The following is a 23,391-nucleotide window of genomic DNA, read 5'->3' as shown; positions in this document are numbered from 1 at the left end:
TCCAGTGCATGCATGTGGACATTCCAAGCTCCATCCTTGTCTCCCACAAAGAGCTGTTGCTTGGCTACTCCATAAAAGTATGGGGGAAACCATAGGGTGGTCTGTCCTCAGGAAAGATGTAGGAAGGGTACCTGCATGGGGCCTAGAAGTGAGATTTAGGCTTTTGGGGCAAGGAATTCCAGGTATGTGTCTAGGTCATCGTCAGGGCATGGGTACTTAGTTGGCTGATGGGTGAAAAGATACCCACACCAAGGCACATCATTGTGAAATTTCAGAACATGGAGAGAAAGAGAATATTCTAAAACTTGTAGAGAGAGGGGGAATGGGTTTCATACAAAGAGCCGCCATTAGTAGAATGACAATGGACTTCTTAACAGAAATACTAGAAACTAGAAGACAAGGGGGCAATGCTTTAAAAATTCTGGGGGAAGTGTCTTCTCACCTAGAAGTCTATAGCCAGCCAAACTTTCAATTAAGTGTGAGTATTGAATAAAGGCAGTTTCAGGCACACAGACTTACTCCTTGTGCATCTCTTTGGAAGCTACTGGTGTACGTGCCACACTCAAATCAGAAAGTAAGCCAGGAGGGAGAGGACCTAGTGGACCCAGAGGACCCAGTGAAATGAGAGGCCCACTCCAGAGGGAAGTGAAGGCTCCCCAGGGTGGGTGTCCTCATTTTCTGTTGCTGTGTAACAGTTATGCCCACTGTCCTCCCATCCCCACAGGTCAGAAGTCAGTGGAGGGCTTGGCTGGGTTCTCTGTCTGGGGTCTTTCAAGGCTGAAATCAAGGTGTTCACTGTGACACAGTCTCACCTGAAGGGTCTGGGGAAGGATCCACCTCCAAGACCACTCAGGTTATTGGTGGAATCTGGTTCCTTGTGGTTGTAGGACTGAAGGCCCCACTGTCTTGCTGGATGTTGTTAGCTCTTGAGGATCGCTCTTAGGTCTTTATCCTGTGATCCCTTCCATCTCAGCAAAGATAACATCCCTAAAGGGAGACTCCATACTTGAAATACTTCTGATACCAAATGCGTACATTTTCCACACCAAGCAATTCTCCAGGTGTCTGTGGACACCAACTGGGTGTCCTCTAATTTAACTGAGTTCTGACACTATCTACAGGGCTGCCTATACTTCTGATGCCAATCACAGTTATTGGGTCCCTGGGTTATGCACACTTCTGTTCAACGTGGCTACAAATAGAGTCTCCCCAAACCCCCCTTCTTGGTTTAGATAATTTGCCATGATGGCTCACTGAACTCAGGGAAACACTGCTTACTATTACTAGTTTGTTATAAAGGATATTATAAAGGACACAAAGGCACAGCCAGATAAAGAGGTACACAGAGTGAGGTCTGGAAGGGTCCTGAGCACAGGAGCTTCTCTCTGTGGGGATTGGGGTGCACCACCCTCCCAGCACACGAATGTACTGATCATCCCGGAAGCTCTCAGAATCTCGTTGTTTAGGTTTTATGGAGGCCATGGAGGATTAACTCCATTTGCAGTCCTGAGCCCCACCTCCTCTCTGGAGGTCATGGGACTAGAGGGCTGACGATTCCAACCCTTTCAGCACATAGTTGATTCCTCAGGTGACCAGACTAGCCCCGTTCTGAAACTATCTTGGGGTCCACCTAGAGTCAGTGCATTAGCACAGACTCAAGTGTGGTCGAAAGGGCTTTGTGATGAATAGCCACAGATGTTCCCGTCACCTGTCACCCAGGAAATTACAAGGGTTTTAAGAGCTCTGCACCAGGGCCAGGGCAGGAAGACCAAATATGTGTTTCTTAGTACACCACGATCTCACAGTCCAGCATCTGGAGGCCTTTCACTCAGAATCGTCTGATTAAAAAAAAAAAAAAAAAAAAAAAAAGAATTGTCCAATTTCCTCTTCTACCACCTGCGAGAAAAACCCTCTGCTTGGACAGAACATGTGTGATTAGATTGGCTCACCTGGAAAGTTTCCCTATTTTAAGGTCAACTGATGAGAAGCCTTGTTTCTTTGCCAACATCCCTTTGACATGTAACATCACAGTCACAGAAGTGACATCTCAACATCAGCACAGGTTCTGTCCGCACTCAGGGGAGAGCATCACCCGAGGGCCAGGCTCACGGGGTCATTCTCGGAGTGGAAGGGCACCCAGGGGGGCAGCCCGACCTCTGGAGATGGGGTGGGGTCCATGGTGGGAGGAGGGAGACCCCTTCGAGACGAAACTGACTTCAAAAATGTGTTTAAATGTATTGAGAGATGTTTTTCCTCCTGGGGAGAGTTTGTGTTGTATTGTGGGTAACACCAAAGGCAGCAAAGCCAAAAAACAAGACAAAACACTGGACAATTAACGTTTTCCCAGAAAACAAAATGTTGCTCAGGAATAGCAGGGAACCATGGCACCTGTGAGGCTCAGAGTCAGGATAGTGCGACCGGCACGATTCTGTGAAACCCCAGCCTCCTTCTAACCGGGCCCCAGCTTTCCCCGGCGGATAAGGCCAGGGAACCTGTGTCGGAGGGAGAGTGGGACACTTGTCTTCCTCCAGACAAACCGTCTCTAAAAGCTGAGAACGAGGAGCGTGAGCCTGTTGTTTGCAGACAGGGAGGTAAATAGTGGGGGGAAACCAGCTAGGACAGTTAAAAGGGAGGTGTTTGGGCAGGGAATGTTTTTTTTTTTTTTTTTTGTAATGAGTCTTGTAAAATTCCTTTACTCCTTAAGTATATCTTTGATAAAAAGTAAAAACGTAAAGAGAGAACACTTTAGAAAATGGACACACCCAGGCTCCTGAAGGGGTGCTGCTCTCCTTAACCTGGGGCATCCCCCACCTGTGGCGTCCGTGCCGGGGACCCCCCAGTGCTCAGCCTTCTCCAAGGCCTGCATCTGTGCAGCCACATGCTTGCCCCCAGCCGACCCCAGCGCCTTCAGCTCCACCTGTCCCACCAGGCCGCCCCCCCACCAAAAGCCGCCCCCAAACCTGCTCCAGTGTGGGGCTCAGCACATCTGCCCCAGTGTTCAGCCTATGACCGGGTGGCATTCCCAGCTTGTCCTTCCCCTTCAGCGGCGCTGAAGCAGCCTCATCTCCAGCGCTCGGCTCCAATCTGCACTTAGAGTCTGTGCGGTTGTCTCATCTGATTCACTCCTGTTCATCCCATGCACCACTTCCAGAAGATCCTTCAAACTAAAATATATATAAATAGAAATGGGGTTTAAAAGTCCCTCCAGCTTGGGACGCCTGTGTGGCTCAGTGGTTGAATGTCTGCTTTCGGCTCAGGGCGTGATCCCAAGATTCTGGGATCGAGTCTTACATTGGGTTCCTTGCAGGGAGCCTGCTTCTCCCTCTGCCTGTGTCTCTGCCTCTCTCTGTGTGTCTCTCATGAATAAATAAATAAATAATCTTGAAATAAATAAATAAAAGTCCCTCCAGCTTTTCTGGTTGCCTGCAGGATAAGATCTAAAATTCTAAGCACAGAATACAAGGCCCTGGCCACCTGCCTCCTGACGTCCTCAACCACCGTCCCGATGTAAGTTCTGTGCCAGTCCTTACCCAACGGCCTACAGCCCCCCATCCGCCATCCTCCTGAAACCATGCTGGACAAAATGGGTCCATTTTGCATTTGTGCATTCCCTCTCCCAGTTTCTTCTGTGGCGATGTCCTCCCCACGTGCCCAACACATTCTTGCTGTTCTCGAAGGTTTAAGGCGGCAATCACGGCCCTATGGTGCAGACCCCACAGGGGAGCCAGGCGGCCAGGCCTCCACACTCTGCCTCCAGGCCACAGTCCGTCTGGAGCTCTGCAGCCACCTCACTCACCACCCTCCCGACCCTCGGCTATTCTCAGAATCAGAGAAAGGGCTTCCTTGTAAAGCCTGGCGGAGAATGCTTGCTGGAGAAATGAGGAAGGAGATGTTGTGTTTGGGAAACTCTCTTCCATTAGGATTCTTCTAGTTGCAAGCCACAGGACGCTTTCTCAAACCGTCTTAACCAAAGGGAAGTTATGGGCTGAAAAGTCAAGTTGAAAAATCCAGGCGGGGCTGACTTCAGTGGCCTGTGACCCCCACTCAGACGGGCCCTTGCTTGGGGGTAATGGTCTGCTGTCACTGTACTGCAATTCTTGATAATGCCTTTGAACTTGTGTTTTGTAAGTGAAGTCTGGTGGGGCAACAGAGCACGCAGGCAGGTGGAGGAGGCGTGCATAAATGCACACCTGCTATTCCTTGACGCTCGTTCACATGGCATGGAGAGGCCCCAGGAGCACAGAATTCTGGGGACCCATAATGTCTGGGAGCTCGGCAAGACTCAAAGTCAACAGAAGGTAAGCATTTAGCATCTGTGACTGAGTAACTTGAGGGGGTGGCTCTGACACCCCCAAGAAAACCAGAACCTGCTTCCAACCCAGAAGAAGGCACTGATGCTCTAAGAAATGGGACAGCCAAGGAACCCGGTCCTACCTTTCTCACCTGAGTGTTACGTCACTACACCCGTCAGCTAATGACACTGAAAATGCTGATGTCGTAGGGAACAGTCCCCCATGGTCCCTTGCTTCTAGTCCTTCCTCACACAGCAGTAAGCTGAAGGCCACATTTGGTAGAATGTGCTCCTATCGAAAAGTGAAATAGAGACCACTGAATTAACTTTGTTCACATTTCTGCTGTTCTGGTAAGAATCAAACACACATGCAGGTGCCGTGCTACGCAACACAAACTGCGTACCTCGGTAATTCCACGTACAGGTTAAATGCTCTGCTGTTTGAATTTAAAACTGTCATTGCCCATGTAAAGCTGGACAGCAAAATCCAAACTAATAATTTAAAATTTTAATTTCTCTTGGCTTAGAATGACATTAAACAGCACGTTTAAAAATGCCACGAGAAGTTGACAGAGGCCACAGAAGAGAGAAAAAAAACACACCTTTCTTTTATAATACTTCTCATGGTACTTTGCTCCTGCGTTTGGAACAAGAGGCCCCACAGGGGACGTAGCCAGGTCTGAGTCCACAGGTAGAACTGGCTTCAGACACCCCAGGCTTCAAGATTTCAAATCACACAATCAAAACTTGGCTTCTCTCTGCCCCTCAGCCTGGGCCCCTTTGGTCGCCGGTCTCAGGCGGCTGCAGGACAGTGGTGGCAGGAGGCTCCTTCCTAGAAGTCCCAGCAAAAGCTTGAGTCCGATGGGCTTCATGCCCTTCCTGAACCCACCACTCCTCTCAGGAGGTGAGATGTCTGGGTGGGTTTCACCCCCATTTACTCAGCCTCACCTGCACTGAGAATGGGAGATAGAAATCAGGCAACAGCAGCCAGAGGAGCAAGAACGTTTAAGTCCAGAACACAGTTCTGTGTACCCCCTCCCGGATGCCCGACAGCCACACATGCCCTCTGCCCTTACTTTCCCTCTTTCCTGCAAAGATGCATTTGCCTATATTCATAGAATGCGTTTACTCTCTCCCCCAGGGGAGACAACTCAATATTTTCCCCGTCACAGTATCCCTCTCTAAGACTGTAAGCTCAGGGAGATGCGCTGACCTGTCCGTTAGATCTGGGGGGGAGGTCCTCATGGTCTGGGCTACCTCTGGCTGAGTGAAGAATTTGACCAGCTCCAGCACACGGAGGAATAGGGCATCCTAGCAGGATATCGGTAAAACCATCCCAAATAACCCTCAGCTGGCAAGGGGAGGTTGGGAAAGAGCGGTCACCGGGGCAGGGCACACACATTCTGACATCCAGGATAGCAAGGGGCCCTCGCCCTGACCGTAGAGCAAGCCCCGGCCCCGGCCACACGGTCTGGCCCTGACACCCCTGTTCTGCTCTGTGCGAGGATCGGCCACAGTCTTTGCTCTCTCAGACCCCTGGTTGTGGGGTCTGTCGTGGAAACATCTGAGTTGGGTTTTGGGGAGAACACAGCTTCTGGAGGCTGCGTGTCTCTGCCAGCCCATTCCTTACTGGCATGAGAGACTCCATACAACGTAAGTGGAGACCTACTCTTGTTCAACAGATCTGGGTTTTTTTTCTGCAGAGACCCTGAAGGTCAGGCTCAGCATGCTGTCTACTGGCTTCCTGCCACTTCTACAGGTGAGAGCAACTGGAGCCCGAGACCCAGTCAAGACAGAGGCTGTGGATAGGACAGGTGGCCTGGGAATGTCAGGTTCCTAGCACCGGGCTTCCCAGTTTGGCCTCCACCTCAGGACCTCAGTGTCTGCGGTCTGCTGCCTGCTGGGCCAGTGTCACCATCTTGGCTGCCGCCTACAAGTGGGTTCCTGCCATGTGGAAAATGGAAAGCCGAGTTTCCGAGGTGGGCAGCCCTGCTCTCTGCGCGCAGGCTGCATGCCAGCGATGTCTTTACACAAAGAGTGACCTTGCACAGACCAAAGCTGAGAAGCAGCCATGCACTGAGGAGCGTGAGTCACTTAATCCTCTGCATCTGGGTCAAAAAAAATAGAGGGGTCGGAAGAAAGACTAGCAACAAACACAGTCGTGTGTCACTTGCATAATTTTAGAAAATGAAGTGTTTTAATAGTCATGAGAAAAACTCCATGACCAAAGAAACCATCGTCAGTCAAGGATTAAAATGTAACTGAACATCAGCAGCGTTAAGGAGACTCCTACCGTGTGGCGAGGCCTGCAGCGGGTTGACTGAAGATGCTGGGTGGGGCCGAGCTCTGTTCGGCCACCACTGGGACCCCAGCAGGGCCCGTGGAGCCAGCAAAAGCCCAGGAGATGGAACATTGTGGGGAGTCCAGCTGCGAGCAAACTCGTGCAGCAAGATTCTCCTGATTCAACCCCAGGTGCCGTGCGTAATCCTTGCTGCGTAACACGCCATCAGGCATCTGTGGCCAACGTATGCTGTGAGCGATGTTGTTGCCAGGTCACCAAGCATTTCCATGGTCAACCATGGGGATGGATCGGGTTAGAGATCAGGAATTTGTGAGGTGGCCCCTCGTAAGTTCCTGTGACTATGAGCCAGTGAGACTCAGGCCTCTGCCTCCCAACCCCACGCAGGTGACCCCTGAGCCTCATGCTGACAGGCAGGCCTGCCCCCCATGGGTGAGACGGGCTCAAGGTGGATACCGAGATCCACGTCATACTTGGATCAGGGTGACACAGCCCTCTTCCCTTGTAGTGAGGGAGCCCCCTGCCCCTGGTTGGCCTCAGAGTGGTGAGGGCTGCAGGGACATCTCGATGAGTCTCCCCCACTCACCCCTTCAGGAGTGAAGACCTGGCTTCCCAGCTGCTGGGAATGCTCCGGGGATTGCCCTGACTGAGGAGGCCAGCCTTCCTGGATGCCTGCCTCCAAGACCCCGACTCTCCCAGGCCTGCACAGGAGCACCCCAACAAGCCTCCTGCACACTCACCTTGTCTCCGAGTCTGCTTCCTAGCAGCCCAGACTTGACAACAGCACGTGAGTGACTTTCCGGTAACTGCCTGGCAAATGACCGCAAGCCGGGCGGCTTAAAACAACAGAAATTTATTCTCTCAATCTGGAGTCCAGAAGGCTGAAATAGGAACTGCAGGGCCCTGCTCCCTCCAGAGGTTCAAGGGGAGGATCCTTCCTCACCTCCTCTAGCTCCCGGTGGCTCCTGGCGTCCCTTGGTCTGTGGCCAGGTCACCCCAATCCCGGCCTCGGTCCTCACATCTTCACGTGGCCCCTCCCTGCATGTCTCATCTCCCCTACCCTCTCTTACAAGGACCCTTGTCATTGGATTTAGGGCCCATTTGGATAATCCAGAAGGACCTCATCTTGAGATTCTTATTTTAATGATGTCTGCGGAGAACCTCACTCCAAATCCAGTCACATTCTTAGATTCCAAGTGGACGTATATTTGGGAGGCCACAATCGAACCCACTGCATCAGTATGGCTTCCATTTCCATGGCAACAGCAGGAGAAACCGTGAGCTCCCAAGAGGGCAAGGGTCTCTGATGCATGTGTTCCAGCCTCCAGGGGAGACATTTCCCACCTGTCACACCCCTCCAGCACAGGTGAGCCAGGGGAGGTCACTAGTGGTCAGAGGAAAGGGAGCAGACGGGACAATTTGGACATCTTTTGAAACTTCTCCTTTAGAAGAAAGGAAGAATAATCATTTTTTAGTGGAGCTGTTAGAATGAAAGCTCAAAAGGCTTTGGTGGGGTCCAAGCCAGTCTGAGCGATGTTGCCCGCTAATGTGACCCTGAGATTTCCAGCTGGGAGACACCAGGTTCCACTGGTAAATCCAATCACTTTTCCTGGGGAATGTGCTGCTTAAGGACATTGTTAGCCATGTCCCTTGGATGTTTTCTGGTCAATCTGTGCTGTGATTTCCTAGACTGGGGTCTCATTTGGGCAAGTCCTCATTTGGATTCTGGCCCTTCTGCTCTTGTCCAGGGAGCCCAAGGTGCTTTGGAGGGAAACATGGATCTGGGATGGGAGGTGATGCCAGAGGCCTCCAGACCTCGTTCCTTCTGGGGAAGCCAGGGATGTGTCCCAGGACCACAGTCATGGGAGGGCAGCACCCGAGGAGGGCAAACCCCTTCAGAGGGAACAGAGGATGGTTGTTGAGAGTGAAGTGTGAGCTGTGTGCAGGGTGGGGGGTGCTCTGCTAATAGGTGGCTCCCAGAAAACCCAGTTTCTGAAGATGTAAGGATGGGAGGTGCTCCCCATGACACTGTGGGTTCAGGGGCTTGGAGAAACCATGTGAGGAGTCTTGAGTTCAGCCCGGAACTTGCAGCTCCAGGCCTGTTAGGTGAGGCCATGCTTGCCATCCCCTCCCGGGGTGTCATGGGGCCCAGTGAGATGACAGAGATGGAGTCAGGGCAAGCTGGGTTTTGGATGCAGGCAGGGCTGGGTGGCTCCTCTGCAGGCTTTGCCACCCACTAGCAGGGTGACTTTGGGCACATGGGGTGCCCAGAGCCCTGTTTCTACTGCTGGAATGTGGGAAGCATCACAGGAACATCACCGAATGGCAGTCATGGGAGCAATTAGCTCAGTGCTGGGCCCTCACTGAGGGCTCCGCTCACGAATTCTTCCCCTCCCTGAGGGCCACTGGCTACACAGGAGAACTCCATGGGAGTCTTCATGTCCTGGGTGGCTGCAGGGTGCCCAGGTCGAGCCAGGAACTCACGAGGGATGCCTTGATCATCATCTCACTGCAGGTTCACGGTTTTCCTCACTCTGAGGCACATGGAGTGTAACAACTTGCCTAAGGCTACCGCCTGCTCAGGCCACCGAGTCCTGTCTACCCCGGATTCTAAGGATCGTGATCGTGCTTGGTGCACAAGACTCATGACACACAGAAGCCCTTAACATGCCGTACACGTGGTTGTGTGTGTTCATGCACAGATGCATAGCCCATCTTTGAGGTAAGTAGAAAATGCTTAGCAGCAGAGAGCCGAGGAGCAGGGGATGTGCTGGCTGGCGCAGGGATCAGAGAGCAAAGCTCCATCACTAGTTCTCGCGCAGAGGAATTAGATGCTCTCTAGGGGTTTGACTTCCCCGTAGGAGGTGGAGCCTGGACAAGGATCCAGGACTTCTGCGCCTCTGGGCACACTCTTCTGCTACCTGGTGGCCTCTTCTTCCCTTTAAGTCCTTCTGGTCCTCATGCCACTTCTCTCTACCACCTCCATGTGTCCTGGCACATGTGCAGCCACAAACTAGGGGTGCCTTTGTCTCTCCTCTACCTCTCCTAGTACTCTAGATTAGCCCACAGCTCAACCATGGCGTACACAGTCTTCCACGGGCAACAGTAAACTTTATGTGCTCAGACAGTGAGATGCTCCTTGGAGGGCACACACCATCCCAGGGCACAGGTGGGCCGCTCCCTGTCCTGAGCCATGGGGGCTCTTGTCATGCTCCTGCGCCAGCCCTTGGCCCTGAGACCTGCTTAGGAGTCTGATCAGCAGCCTGCAGACCGGGAAGCCAGTTGAAGGAGAGTCAGCAGTGAGGGGCTCACACAATCCTTCAACTGGCCGCAGCACAGATGGAGGGAAGGCTGCTGGCGTGACCCCACATAGATGAAATGGGGCCGCCCCTCTGAATGGTGACAGTGAACTCAGACAACTGGTGCCCACAGAGCACTTACTATGAGACCAGCACTCACCATGAGGCAAGCATCTTCCACATGCTATCTTGTTTAATCCTCTCAACAGTTGTGGGAAGTAAGTGCTACTCTTATCGCCCAAAGCTCAGAAACATATTCCAGGCCAGGCCCAGCTGACCTGGAAGTCAGGGCATTTGTTCCCAGACTGTGCGCTGCAGCGAGAGCGTGGATCTGCCCCTAATTGCATAGCTGGGAGTGATCGAACAAGTTCTATCACATACCATCACCGCAGTCCCCTTGGCTCTTGGAAGCCTCCATAAACACCTCCTGGTGATGGGCTGGAGGGCAAGGCCAGGAGGTCCCTGGTCCCCTCTTTCTAGCCCCACTCTGTTCAGCACCCTGAGATCCAGCCGGAGGGTTGCCCAACCCCCCAAGCCTTGCACCAGCCCTGACCCAGCAGCACACTGCCACACTGTCTGCAGCCCCGGGGGAGGAGGGGACCCTGGGCACACATCCCCTCACCCCTGCTGTACTGTCTTGGTTCCCCAGTAGGGAAACCCTAGACTTGGGCATAGGATGGGCCCACGGTTGGACTCATTTCCAGAAGCATAGGTTTGAGCCAAGGGGTCTAGCCCCACCAGAAGCTGGCTGCAGAAGCCAAGGAACTTCTAGAAGGTAACTCACCTGAGGAACCAGGGAGCCAGGCCCAGCGATCTGATCCTGTGACAGGCAGCTCTGTAGGCCGGAGGATCCTGTGAGGTAGCAGAGAGCAGGGGGAGGGGGAGGGATATGTGTGCTGTAAATACAAAAAAAATGATGCCAGTAGACCCTATAAAACAGGATATAGGCACTGACCTGGCAGGAGAGCAGCCACCATGGCCAGAGAGAGCAGACAGGCCTGAGGAGCCACTGTGACCAACCCGTCTGAGCGTCCTCACTGACACACGTCTTCTCGGGAGCTGTGGTGAGGCCTGTGGACTCTACAAGCAGTGTGGCAGCTGGCTGAGCTGGGAGCTCCTACCCCAGCAGCCTGGCACAGGACAAAAGATGCAGGCACTGGAGACCTGGCTTCTAACCCTACTCCTGCCACTTCCTCGTAGTGTGCCTTGGGGCGATCAATTAAAGACTCGCAACCTGCGATGGGTAATTTCAAAATATGTCCACAAATTCTCTGATGTTCTTTGCTTCAGGAGGTGGAGCCCAGTTCCCCACCATTTGAGTGTGCACCAGGCTTAGTGACTTGCTTGTAACTAATAGAAAAAGACAGAAGTGACAGTGTGCAGCTTCAGAGACCTAGTCATAAAAGGCACTGTGGCTTCCTGCCTGGCCCCTCTCTTGCCCTTGGACCACCCGCTCTGGAGAAGCTAGCTGCCACATCACGAAGAAAGGCCTGCCTGTGAAGAACTGAAGCTTCCATCCAACAAACATATGAGGGCGCCATATTGGAATGGATCCTCCAGCTGCCCACAACCCCAACCTCATGGGAAACCTTGAAGGGGAACCTCCTGATTACACCGCCCCTGAATTCTTGACCCAGGGAAATGGTGAGAAATGTCTGCTGTTTTAAGCCAGTACATGTGTGTGTGTGTGGGGGGGGGTAATTTGTTACATGGCAATAGATAACAGATACATACTCTCATCCTGAGGCACTTATCAAGATTTGCTGAGATAACACGAGAAAGGGCCAGAGGTGCTAAACACACTCACTCTGATAGATCCTTCCCTCTCTGGGGTTTCAGTGCTCCCCTCCTAGGGGCAAAGGCTTGGATTCTGGGTTCTACCCACTCAGGGGCCAGCCCTCCAGCCAGGTTCCTGGCATCCTTTTCCCCCGGTGTGCCTCCTGGCCTGGCCCAGAGACCCTGTTACATGGGGGGAGGCCCATTCTCTCTTTTATACAAAGGATCAAAGAAATCCACTGGCAACCAGTTTAATCCAAATCCTATGGCAACACCATGTATCAAGCTCTCTTCCCAGGCTCACCTTCTACATAGCACAATGGGGATGTTCAAACTGTAAATCAGTTCACGCCACTTCTTGCGTAAAAACCCTCCAGTGGCTTCCCTTTGCCCGCAGTAAAAATCCCAACTCAAACCTTGGCCACAAGACTCATGATACACCCTGCCCCCACTGGATGCTGTTCATCACGCTCCAAGCTCCCTCTTCCTTAATGCCCCTCAACCACACAAAGCTTCTGCACTATGCATCTCCCATGCGGAGCATTCTCCCTCCAGACATTGCCAAGGCTGCCTCCTCCCTATCAGTGTCACTTCTGTGGAGCCCAGACACCCCAGGTCCTCACCCCTACATCGTCTTATTTTATCCTTTTTATCACCAGCTAAAATGGCTCATTGACTTGTTATTTGCCTGAAGCTCACTCTCTCAAGGGCACCTCTGGAGTCCAGGGGCTAGAATGCTATGCAGCACCCAAGAGACATTTGATGAACATTTGTGGACAATGTGGCTTTTTGAACATCAATCAAAGTCCCTTTTGAAAGCTTTGGGGGCAGCTTTCTTTACAGAGAGCCACTCTGGAAAACCCTGCCATAAAGGGAATAAATGACCTTCAGGCTTTCTAATAGTGTATTATACCTGCATCATGATCATTTTAATCCAGGAAGGGTCTTGTTAGGGATTTTAAAACAAACACTGGTGTTCTAGGAGAGACAAATCACAGAGTCTACCCAGGCAGCTACCCCTCTGTGGAAAGCAGGGGTCTGAGGACCACGTGGCCCTATGATGTAAACCTCTTCCCCCTCCACCAGAAGGGCTGGGATGAACAAGGGGAACATGAAGAAGGCAGAATGTTCTCAGGCCTTAGAGGTTGGATGAGGGAAGAGAGAAAGGAGGAAGTGGGACACAGCAGGGGGCTGAGTGGGACGGGGGCTCAGCCAGAAGAAACGTCTACTGGGCCATTGTCCAGCGCCCAGGGCCAGTGGGGGAGGTGGCCGTGGCTTGCAGGGCCAACCACATAGGGCTCTGCTTTGCTGTTCCTGCTTCCAAGACCTGGGGAGCCGCATAGATTCAGAGAGAACCTCAGTGCTAACTGGCCCCCCTGCTTCTCTTGGCGCCTGAATACCACCCCCTACAAATAAGATGACATCAGTCTTCTGCTTGAGATACCCACTCTGTTCTCAAGACAGACCCAACTCCACACTAAAGTTCCACTCAGATCTCCCCACTCACCTCCTCCAAAACCCCTGTTCACCAATTCACTCTGGTCCCAACCTTCTCTGTTTCATGAGCTGCATGACTGTACCACCATGCTGCCTCCTGAAAGAGACCAACCCGGCCTTCCTGGCCAGTCCAGTCCCACCCCCTTCACTGTCCTGTGGGGGCACAGCACTGCCACACTTTCACCTCTGATGAGTGCACTTGGTTACTGCCCTTAGTTACAACAGTCCCTTGAGAGCAGGGACTTGCCTGACCTACTCACCGCTACACCCAGAGGGCAGAGCCTGGGGATTTCCTGGCACTTGGCAGGCATTCAGAACATACCTACTGAGTGAAAGAAAGACTAGGAAGCTCCATGGTCAATAAGACATTCCTGGAAATGCAATGAAAATGGCAGCCGGGTCTGGAGAGCTGGGTGACAATTCAGGTACACCCTGGCTGTGTCTCCTGGTGGGCAGATGTGTGCAGAGATGTCAGTGGGCCAGGTTGTATCCAGCATGTCCTCCTGGCTGGCAGGAACAGGTGGGCCAGCTGGGGAAGCCCAGGACCCAGTGCCAGGCTGAGACCTAGCCCTGTCTCCCATCCCTCATCCAGAAAGCATGTGGTCCAGGAGGGAGAGCTCAGCCCAGGAGAAGCAGAGGAGTTGGGAATACCCAAGGATGGAGAGATTGAAGGTGTCAGGAAAAGAGCTATGACCTAACAGGTGCCCAGGGAAAGTGGGTGAGCGAAACTGATTGGATTTGGGGCACTCTTGTGCATTTTGTGCAGCTGAACACAGAGCATCCTATGGGGTCCCACTTCTGGGTGAGGAGCCCAGGTGAGAGCAGCAGCTTCAGCTAACAGGCACGATGTCACTGCCACTGCCGGAGAGATTTGGGACCAATCCAAGGAGTGCAGGACACTTGGGGTCAGCCAAACTTGTATCCAAGGGAGCAGGAGCAGGCAAAACATAGGCAGGACCAGCCAGAAGGGATCCTGCTGTTCCAGAGGCTTCCCCTTGGCCAGGTATACTCACTTGCTGGATTCCAGGGAGGTTCAGGAGTCCCTGGAGTGGGGGAATTGGGTGGCAGGGAGGCCAGATAAGTATTGAGATCTTAATGTCTTGAGCAGCTGCCCTACTACGGGCCAGCTGAAGTCAGCCTCAGCAGGTCTGGCCTTGTCTCCTGACCAGCTACATGCCTTCTCCTTGTTGGGACACCCAGACTCTCATCAGTCCCTGGAAGACACTGTGCTCCCCAGGGCTTTGGCGTCTAGTCTTCGCTCTCCCCAAAACCCTCGTCCAGGTGGGTGGGGAAAGGAATAATTGGGTGATGGGCATGAAGGAAGGTACTTGATGTGATCAGCACTGAGTATATGCAATCAATGAATCACTAAATTCTATCTCTAAAACTAATAATAGTATAGCATATGTTAACTAAATTGAATTTAAATAAATATTTTTTAAATTAAAAAATAAAGAGAATATAGACTTTAAAATTAAACAGCAAACAAATAAAACCCGTCCTCACTTTTCCAAGTTCAGCTCAGCTGTTCCATGCACATGGAGGTTTTCCTGACCCCAAGATTGGTATAGGTCCCATGGTTCCCCCCCAAACACTCATCCTCCTCGGGGCCTAACCACTGGTGCGTGTTTCAATTTGTAATTCCAAAGGGATGAGAGTTTCCCACTAAATTCAGCCCAGACGCTCAGAACTAGAACAGATGTCTATCAAAATTTCATTAAATATTTGCTGCGTGGATGAGAAAATGAACAGTGGATGAAAATTGCCCACTCTCTGTGGATGCCCTTACCCCTTCCTTGGCTACGTCTTTAGGTAGGGGGTACTACTCTTATGGTCAGGAAAATGTGGCTTCTATAAGGATGCAGGGACCATTGTAGCAAAGAAAACCCATATGGACTGGCTGCAAAGGACACTAGATCCTGCCAGAGAATGAGGCCAAAGTAGCAACCCCCAAGGGCCACACCCTTGAAGTCTAAACTGAGTAGAAGGAAGGTTGCCCAAGATGCACACTGCTGTGCTGGTGGGACCTTTTCAGCACAGGCATCTCCTCCCTTGACTCACCTTTGTGTGCCCATCTCAAAACACATGGGCAAGAAACACTGTTGGCATTGCCATGGACCAAAGAAACAACCCGATATTTTATTTCTGTCTCCATCCTACTTGACTATTCAGCCAAGATTCGTTTCCCCCACCTCTAGAAATATGTAATCTTTCTTGACTGGTTGGAAGGCTGTAAAACAAACAAAAAGTGGTAAAAAGGGGCTTAATTAAAGGTCACAGGCTAATAAAAAAGCTGTGATAGGGCAGCCCCAGTGGCGCAGCGGTTTAGCGCTGCCTGCAGCCCGGGGTGTGATCCTGGAGACCTGGGATCGAGTCCCGTGTAGGGCTTCCTGCATGGAGCCTGCTTTTCCCTCTGCCTGTGTCTCTGCCTCTCTCTCGCTCTCTCTGAATAAATAAATTAATTAATTAAAAAGAAAAAAAAGCTGTGATATTCCATCCTTTCCTTGACACTATACTATAAGGGTAATGGGTGATGGGTGAGCAAGAGATGACGAGTCTTCTGTCACTTGGTGGCATAAACTGAGAAGGTTTTGGCCAGAGGTTTCCCAGGATGGATCCTGTGGGAACTGAATGCAATTCTGTTGGGTGAGGAATGCATTGCTCTCGTTCCCTCCCTGAATGGACAGCAGCAGAGCCATCCCTACCTATCAGTGATGGGCCAGTGCCACTGCCAGGCATAGCCCTGGGCAGAGCCACCAAGTCCACATGCAGCCAATCAGCTCCGAGGAAGTCTGCTCCAGCCAGACCCCCCTGCATTCATGCCTGGGACTGGGAGAGTGCGGAGAGGAAGCACCACAGAACTGGAAAAACCTGTTATGGTGTGGGGAAGGCTGTGCTGGCTGCAGGAAGCCCTGCTCACAGAAGCCGAGCAGGGATACGTCAATGGAGGACTTCCAAGGTCTCTGCTAATCTTGAATGATCCCGTATCTCTCTGGCAGGAAGATTTTTTAAACTGCACATAAATTGGGTAAGATGCACCTGTTTAATGGGGAGAGAGAGGGAAGAGATGAGATGAGATGAGATGAGAGACTCTCAGTGTTCCAGGACACCTTGAGAATCCTCTCGGGGAGGGAAAATTCTAACAAAGATGGAATTAGGCATTTGCCAGTCTTGCTGATAAAGGTTTGGAAACATCTTTCTTCTGCAGAACAAACTCAGTGGGTTTGCCTCTATCTGCATGGATGAGGGTGATGCAGGGAAGCTTAAAGCAGAAACAGACATAAAAACCAAAGATAATATCCCTGTTCCAGGCAGGTCAAGATTGATGGCATTATTCATGGTCAGGGAAGTGCAAATCAAAGCCACATGAAAGACTACTTCAAACCCACTAGGATGGCCATAGTCAAAAACACTGGTAATAGCAACTGTTGACATGGATGTGGAGATGTGGGAGCCCTAGCTCAGTGCTGGTGGAAATAGAAAATGGAGCAGCCACTTTGGAAAACAATCTAGTATTTCTTCAAAGGATTAAAGATAGAGTTACCATATGACCCAGCAATTCTACTCCTAAGTATCTACCCAAGAGAAAGAAAATTTTGCACGCACACACAATCTTGAACACAAATGTTCATAGACACACTATTCATAATAGCCCAAAGTGGAAAAATTGAAATGTCCAGGGACATCTGCATGGATATACACAATGCAGTCCCTCCATAAATGGAATATTACTCAACCATAAAACAAGAATGAAGCACTCACACCGGCTATAGTGCAAAGCACCTTGAAAACATTGTGCTCAGCAAAAGAAGCCAGACACAGGACCACATGTTGTATGATTCCATTTCTCTGCAATGTTCTGAACAGGCAAGTCAATGAAGATAGAAAGATGAGCGTTGCAGGAGGCTGGGGGTGGAGGGTTAGGGAAACTATGATAAAGGCGTTACGATTTCCTTTTGGGGTGATGGAAACTGTTGTAGCATTGATGGTGGTGATGATCACAACTCTGGGAATACATTAAAAGGCACTGAGCTATACCCTATAAATGTGAGTAAACTGTATGGTATGAATGATATCTCAATAAAGACAATGAAAGGAAAATGATCCTGATGGGACAGGGAGTCTCTTAGCAGGCCAGGGGCATCTCCAGTAATCCCTCAAGCCATCACTGGGTATGTGAAATGACTGACATAAGCCAGAAAGGGCCAGCAATAAAGAACATTCTGATTTTAACAAGTGCATAAGGTAAGGGACACAGACTCTACCCTGAGGCAACCACACAGTGAGGATCAATAAAGAAAATGGCACCCGGAAGATTCAGAACTAACAAGAACCAACACATAGCTACAATGATCTTTAGCAATGTGAAAGAGTGTGGGCTTGTTTTGCAAGGCTCTATCAAGTGGGCTGCATGCTCCAGGAGGGCTCTACATTCTTGTGTTCCCTGAGTTTTCGTTACAGCATCACTGGACATCCTGGTCTCTGGCTAGTGGATAAACTGAACACAAGGTATCTTCCCTAGGAGGTTCTAAGCTCTTTTAGGACATTCTAAGCTCCTTTAGGACATAAATATCTTGTTTATTTATCTTTTAATACTTGATATCTCTAAAATAGTAACTTATACATAGTAGGCACACAATAAATATTTGCTTTTTTTAAAAGAAGAGTATGGTGGATACTTCTACTTCCAATAGTGGTAGTTTAGGTAACTCGTACCAACTTGCCCAATGGCAATGACTAAAAATACTGGAAAAAATATAGAAAGCAGCGAAGAGTGAGCACAGTCATGAGAATCACTGGGCTAACATCTAGGTGGGGCAGAAAGCTCAAGAGGTGAGCTTGGCATCAGGGTTGCTCTCACTCAGGGGCTATGTGCTGATCTGAAGAGACAGCTAAGAGGCTGAGCTGCATGTGTTCCAACTTTGTGGGGCTATAGGGACAAAGCCAGGATCCAGGGCCTACCACTTGTGGAAGCCCTGAGAAACCATCCCTTGGTTTTGGCTCTGATTTCAAAGAGCAGCACATTAGGAGGAAGGGTGACCCAGAAGTAATGCAGCTGCTGCATGACCAAATGCATATCACCAGGTATCCCAGATAATACCCAGCCCTGATCTAGGGTTAAGGAGGTCCCAGATTGCTAATGTTTACAAGGACCTGGCAAAAGAAAAAAAATCCTTTCTAGAGTGAGATACTATCATCCCAGGCCTCAGAGTATCCTACAAATAATTATTCAAATACAAAATCCGGCACTGAGATAATCAGGCCCATGGTGCAGCTTGATCGTAAATAACAGGAACCACAGAAAAAGCTCCACAGGGCTTCCAGACACTAGGGTCAAACAAACTATAAAAATAAATCTGCTTGCTATATTCAAGAAGGTAAAAACCAAGCTTGAAAATTTTGGCAGGGAAGCAGAAATTATATTTTGCATAGTTGTGAAAAGTTCTGCAAAAGAATCCAATAGGAATTTTAGAACTAAAATACTGTATCATGATCAGAATTTAAAACTCAATAGAAGAGTTTACCAGAAAATTAGACACAGCTAAAGAGAGAATTAGTAAAATGAAAGTTCTGAATGCTGTATATGATTAGTATAAGAATTTGTGAAGGATGTTTTCATTTGCTTGCAAAAGTGAAATTATTTGACAGTGTTTTCATTTCACCTTGTTACACTATAAACACCTTATTCTTTAAAAAATGACCTATGTTCATGTAAAACTTGTTTTGAACATAGTTCTCTTAAGAAAACTTTTTTTTTTTTTTTAAAGTAGGCTCCACACCCAGTGTGGATCCCTGTGCAGGGCTTGAACCCCTGACCCTGAATCAAGACCTGAGCTGAGGGGATCCCTGGGTGGCTCAGTGGTTTGGCGCCTGCCTTTGGTCCAGGGTGTGATCCTGGAGTCCTGGGATTGAATCCCACATCGGGCTCCCGGCATGGAGCCTGCTTCTCCCTCTGCCTGTGTCTCTGCCTCTCTCTCTCTCTCTCTCTCTCTCTCTATCATGAATAAATAAATAAAATCTTAACAAAAAAAAAAGACCTGAGCTGAGATCAAGAGTCAGATGCTACTGACTAAGGTACTCAGGCATCCCAAAAATACTTTTTAATAAAGGAAAATATGCTTATATGTGAAGAAAAATTAGTGTAAAAAAGTGGTGGTTTACATTTTAAAGAAAGCCTTGAAGAGGTAAAGGAAAAAAACTATGTTAATACTCCTCATTAATATAATCTCTAACCTCCTAGTAGAAATTTTAGCATAAAACAGTGGCCCACTCTAATGCCACTGTGCACTCAGCAACAATCTCCCTGCACCTCCCTGGAGAACTCTGAACTGGGTGTTTTGCAGGTCACAAAACACTGGCCATGAGGGGACTCTAAGTCATGTTTTGAGGAAGGAAGTATTGCTAGCAGAGGTCACGGATGCACCAGTTGAGAGTCAGCAGTGGCCAAAGGAGAAGACTGAACTAATGCTGGTAAAGTCATGTGTGCCTGCCTGTTACTCCATCTCTCCCTCACACTGATTTGCTTCCCGCTTGAGTGAAGGGATGTGTGTGTGTGTGTGTGTGTGTGTGTGTGTATGATCAGTAGCTTCTCTCAGTACATACTTAATTTATGTTTTTATGGCTAACCTTGAGTTAATACTCAGAAGAAAACAATCTAGAGTGAAGTAAGAAGAAACAAAAGAACAGAAAATATAGTAAACTAAGATATAAATTATATGGAAGGAATACCTAACATATGTTTAATTGGAGTTGTAGGAAAGAAGGAGAGTAAGTATGAGGCAGAAGCAGTATTTGAATGAATAAGCTGAGGATTTTCCAAAATTGATGAAAAACACAGCAATCTACAAATTCAAGGGGCCAAATAAATCTCAAGCAGGATAAATAAGGAGAAATCCATACCTAGTATGGAAACTCCAAAACAGAATTTTAAAAGTAGCCAAAGAAAAACAAGATGACTTTCAAAAGTGCAAGTGTTGCTAATTTTTCAGCAGCAAAACTAGAAGCCAAACATAGTAGAATGATATCCTCAATATGTTGTAAAGAAACTAAACAAAACAAAAATAGCAAACTTGCTACCTAGACTTCTACCTGGTTTAAAAAAAAAAAAAATCCTTCATCAAAGGGAATTCTCATCTACACTTCAAACAGGAAAAAAAAAATTGCCCCAGAAGGGAGGTTGGAGATAGAAGTAAAAATGGAATGTCAAATGTGAGGGTAAATCCAATTGAGTCTTGACTTTATAAAATAATGTCTTTATGGCTTATGATCTAGAAAGAAAAAGTATCTAATATGACAGATATATAAATGTTCTAAATTCCTTAACTTCTCTAGTTGAGGAGTAAAGGTAATGATTCCTATTTGATAGTGATAAGTCAAGGCTGGGTATCATAATTTCTAGAATATCACTAAAAAATATGGTAAAAACCTGAATCACTGTAAACTAACAGAGGAACAAAAGGAAATATTAAAAAAAAAAAAACCTCAGCCAAACGAAACCAAGGTAAAGGAACAAAGAATGGGTGAGATGAGAAGAAAGTCCATCCACAGTAAGATGATAATGGGAAGGTCAATAATTACATTAATGATAAGAGGTCAACCACTCCAGCTAGAAGATTATCACAGGAGATAGAAACAAAATCCTATATACATACTTAGTACAAGAGGTACATCTAAAACATCAGGATAAAGAAAAATGGAAAGGAAATTAGCAAAAAGTTACATACTATTGAAACACTAGTAGGCTAGCTGGTGTAGCAATTTTAATATCAAATAAATATACTTTAAGGTAAAAAGCAGGGATACCTGTGTGGTTCAGTCAGTTATGCGTTTGCCTCAGGGTCCTGGGATCTAGCCCTGCGTCTGGTTTCCTGTTCAGTGGGGAGTCTGCTTCTCCCTCTCCCTATGCCTACTGCTCCCCCTGCTTGTGCTCTCTCTGTCAAATAAATAAATAAATAAATAAATAAATAAATAAATAAATAAATAAATAAATAACATCTTTAGAAAAAATAGGTAAAAAGCATATTTAGAGTCACTCTAGAATAATAAGAGATTATCCTAAATTTTTTATGAACTTAATAACATGATATATAGAGCAAATGCAGACAGAATTATATGGAAAGATAGACCAGTTCATATTCACAATAGGATATTATGACATACTTTTCCCATTAATTAATGGGATAAGCAGAAAAGAAATAACTGTAGAAGATTTGAAACAATGTAATAAATAAACTTGACTTTATAAACATACATAGAAGAGTATACCCAACAACTGCAGAATATATTATTTTCAAGAAGATAAAATCTACTAAAAATTTTGGCTCTATGTTGGGCCAAAATGCAAGTTCTAACAAATTTCAAAGAATGGATATGAAACAAATAATGTTCTTTAACCACACTGTAAATAGGTTAAGAATCAATAACAAAAAATCCCCTATATCTGAAAATTTCTGAATAATATGTTCCAAAATACTCTTCTAGGGCAGCCCTGGTGGCTCAGCGGTTTAGTGCCAGCTTTCGGCCCAGGGCGTGATCCTGGAGTCCCAGGATCAAGTCCCATGTCAGGCTCCCTGCATGGAGTCTGCTCCTCCCTCTGCCTGTGTCTCTGCCTCTGTCTCTGTCTCTCAAGAATAAATAAATGAAATCTTAAAAAAAAAAAGAAAAAGAAAAAGAAAACTGTTGAAATATGTGTTTCCATAAAGAAATCAAAACTGGAAAATAAATGTTTTTTTTTAAATACTCTTCTAAATGATGTATAGTCCCAGAGGAAATAAAAATGGAAATTAGAAATTATTTGGAACTAAATTACATATAATGGGGAAAAAATGACACAATGACATTTGTGGAGTAAAGCTAAAGCAGTCTTTGGAGGGAAATTTATAGTCTTGATTGCATATTTTCAGGAAGAAAAAAAGCTGAAATATGAGCTGAGCATTCATTTTAAGAGGTTAGGAAAAGGACAGAAAATAAACCTAACAAAAGTAGATGGAAGGAAATAATTTAAAAGTATAAACAAATGTAAAAGAAAATACACAACAGAGAGAACAAGCAAAGTCCAAATTGAAAAAACTAATAAAATTGATAAACCCACAATGAGAATGATCAATCAGAAAAGGGAAGGCAGAAATGGCAAGTATATAAGAAATGAGAAAGAGGGGATCCCTGGGTGGCTCAGTGGTTTAACGCCTGCCTTGGCTCAGGGTGTGATCCTGGAGTTCCGGGATCGAGTCCCACATTGGGCTCCCTGCATGGAGCCTGCTTCTCCCTCTGCATATGTCTCTGCCTCTCTCTGTGTGTCTCTCATGAATAAATAAATCTTTACAAAAAAAAAAAAAAAAGAAATGAAAAAGAATTCACACAAATAAGAGGATATTGTGAACAACTTCATGCCAATAAACCAGAAAATTTAGGTAAGCTGCGTAGATTCACAGAAAAATCCAAGATAACTGACACAAAAACATCAAAAATCTTAGTCCTATAATTATTAAATAAATTAAATTGTTAAATAAATTAAATAAATTAAACAGCTGATAATGAAAATTCAAGATGGCTTCACTGGGGAATCCTACCAAACACTGAAGAAAGAAAAAATTCTTGTTTACCTACCTCTGTCAGAAAGTAGAAAAAGGTACATCAACTAATTTTGGGAGACTAGGGTAACTTTCTACTAACACTCAACAAGAACAGCACTAGAAAGAAGGCACAGGCCAATTTCATTCATGAATATAGGTACAAAAGTCCTAAAAAAAAAATAAAGCTAACCAAATTAGGGATTATATAAAAGGATAATACATCATGGGTGCCTGGGTGGTGCAGTCGGTTGAGTGGCAGACTTGGTTTTGGCTCAGGTCATGATCTCAGGGTTGAGATCATGCCCTGAGTTGGGGTCCACTTGGCGCAGAGTCTGTTTGAGATTCTCTATCTCCCTCTGCTCCTCCCCCTGTGACCTCTCTTGTACTCTTTCTCAAATGAATAAATAAATATTTTTTTAAAAAGGATAATACGTCATGATCAAATTGGACTTACCCCTAGGAATGTGCATTGATTTAACACTAGGAAATGAATTAATGGAATTTACTACTTTAATAGATTAGAAGGGAACATTCATAATCATTCATAATCATCTCAGGTCTTGAAGAAGAAATGTTTGCTAAAACATAGAATCCCAATACAATAAAAACTCAAAGGAAAGAGTGAAAGTTTCTGAATCCAGTAAAGGACATGAATAA

General features: G+C 47.5%; 2 long non-coding RNA genes across 2 annotated transcripts; one reads left to right on the top strand and one right to left on the bottom strand.

Moving 5' to 3' along the window:
• Positions 1-4,825: 4,825 nt before the first annotated feature.
• On the bottom strand, positions 4,826-12,744 carry LOC119876332. The gene is made up of 5 exons (XR_005360383.1): positions 10,845-12,744; positions 10,674-10,741; positions 7,331-7,426; positions 6,585-6,821; positions 4,826-5,244 (listed from the first exon to the last, which is right to left on the bottom strand). It is a non-coding gene; the product is annotated as an uncharacterized LOC119876332 (long non-coding RNA).
• LOC119876331 lies at positions 7,850-12,648 on the top strand. The gene is made up of 4 exons (XR_005360382.1): positions 7,850-7,956; positions 9,106-9,312; positions 10,830-11,533; positions 12,325-12,648. It is a non-coding gene; the product is annotated as an uncharacterized LOC119876331 (long non-coding RNA).
• Positions 12,745-23,391: the final 10,647 nt, after the last annotated feature.

The sequence above is a fragment of the Canis lupus genome, chromosome 6, assembly GCF_011100685.1.
Source record: "Canis lupus familiaris isolate Mischka breed German Shepherd chromosome 6, alternate assembly UU_Cfam_GSD_1.0, whole genome shotgun sequence".
Taxonomy (NCBI): Eukaryota; Metazoa; Chordata; class Mammalia; order Carnivora; family Canidae; genus Canis; species Canis lupus.
This window is presented reverse-complemented; position numbering and strand designations above follow the sequence as displayed.